Source organism: Oryza brachyantha, chromosome 1 (genome assembly GCF_000231095.2).
Source record: "Oryza brachyantha chromosome 1, ObraRS2, whole genome shotgun sequence".
NCBI classification, from domain to species: Eukaryota; Viridiplantae; Streptophyta; class Magnoliopsida; order Poales; family Poaceae; genus Oryza; species Oryza brachyantha.
Window position 1 is genome coordinate 8,376,914 of NC_023163.2, and position 2,370 is coordinate 8,379,283.

Consider the following 2,370-nt stretch of genomic DNA (forward strand, 5'->3'; position numbering starts at 1 on the left):
GATCCAATCCAAACCCACTTCAATCCATTCTTTTACTAGCTAGTCTACCAAATCAACCCACCCCAATTATTTTTTATTAGGGTCCAATCCAAACCAATCCAACTTTAAGTTTAGTCTAACCCGCAACAAACCATTTAGTTAAAATGGATCCAACTCACTTTAGTAGAATGGATGCGCCCATTTGGTATTTATAAACTCGGACCTAAAATTTTAAAACTCGTGTTCACACAATAAAAATTTATCAAATTTGATTGAAATTTGATGGGATGATTTATCATGCGTAAGAGCAACTTTGTGCAAATTTTGGTCAATTTCTACATGTGGGTCCCATGTATTTCTATTCTCTTATCCATTAGCTACCCAATTAAAGGATCCATTTGCCCTCCACAGATTAAATCCATTTAAAACCTAAAATCACCTAACCAAACCCAGTCCATACCAATCCATCTGTCTCTATAACCCAACCCAATCCATTTAAAGTAACAATCCATTTGTATCCAACTAAAGACAATTCAAATTAAAACCCGACCCATTTAATCCATTTCCATCCAACCCATTAGCAGGCCAACATGCATTGCCTTGGCATTTTTGATTGAATAATTAACTTGTTTAGCTAGTTAGCTTGGTTTCTGCAACCTGTGTTTATTAGGGATTATGGTTGAAATTAAGTTTATGACCATTATTTATGGGTATGACGAATGAATTGATACCATACAATTGTTGTTAATTTACTATGTTTGGTTTAATCAACTTGTGTCGTTCTATCTAATTAATCTCATGCTCTCCCTCTGTCTCAAAATAAAAGTATTTTGAAGATTTGAATTTATGCAAAATATAAGCATTTCTCACACTACACACACATCAATCACTTCACATTCAATTTCTTTTTCTATTTTATCCCCACCTGCACCTATGCCCCAACTCATTCACCATTTATTAAAGGCCACAATGTTCTTTTCTTCTTGAGCTTAATCCTTGCTAAATAATCTAGAAATGATTATATTTTTGGGATTGAGGTAGTATTAAACTTAGAGGTATGACAAATTACATTATTATACTCATTAATTAAATCCAAATCTTTTGTTTTTCAAAACAAGCATAGGGATTCGTCATGAGTAATACTACTACTAGTAGCTTGTATGGTTGCACTAATGTATAAGGGGTAGAAAGTGAAAGCGACCTCCAAAAATTCTTCGAAATGTGACAATAATGATAAGTTTTTGACAGAAAATAAACTGAATGCTAGAATGGCAAACCAGTTGGAACGCAGGAGTAGTTAATTTTAAAAAATATTTAAAGATATATTAATGAATAAAGTATTTGCATAAAATGTATCATTTAGGAGTTTGGAAAGTGTATGAGAATGATCCGTAGATTAAAATCTATCGTGGAAGTTGATCCAAGCTACGTACATTTCACATATATTAGGGCATAAGGGTATGTATGCTCGACAGTTGCTGAAGTCAGTGACCACACGCTAGTATTATGTATATATGTGAAATTTCTATTATGTATTACTCCAACTTCTAAATTAATTCTTCGTTATTTCTCTTCATTGAAAACTCTGAGTTGGTGTAGCTAAGGGTTAAACCGTACGTGCTCATGAAAGGCGATGCTTGCTCACAAATAAAGGGGTGACAGAGATTATAGCTAGTAGTATTCGAATAGTTGGGACTTGGGAATGAGCAGCCACTTTCCAGAACTAAATTTTGAAATATACATTTTTCTCACAATTTTTTAGTATACTACGTCCATTTCAAAATATAAATATTTTTAGTTTGTTTCGCATAGACTAACAAGATATCAAAAAAATTCTCTTTTAATCATCTCAGTGGACATTTTTTAAATTTTAAATTGATTAGATTTCTTTTCTAGATATCTGATTGGCTCCTAAATAATTGGTGTGTCATGAGAATCAATGTAGAAATATTTATACTGCGGTACAAATTTAAATCCTAAAAGCCTTGTATATTCAAACGGAGGAAGCACCACTTAAAAAAATTTTTTAAAAAAACATCGGTGTCCTGGCTGCCACAGCCAGTCGCGATACCCCCTAAATCACTACAGCCAGTGGCGACAAGCTGGTTGGTCACCAGTGTGGTCAGCACATGTTGGGTTGAGAATGGGGTGTCACGGTACTCACAGCTAGTGATTGAAAGTGTATCTAGGCTCCTAATTTGTTTTGTTAATTAATAACAATCAAATGATGAGGACTAATGACGTATGTGAGAATGTGAAGGTATAAATAGTCCTCATGAAAAAGATGTTGTTGCGCCGCTCACGTGAAAAGAGAAGTAAAGTTGGTATATTCGTGTTGGCGTGTGTATTTACCTTGAATTTGAGTTAACTAGGAATGTCGTACTATAAAGA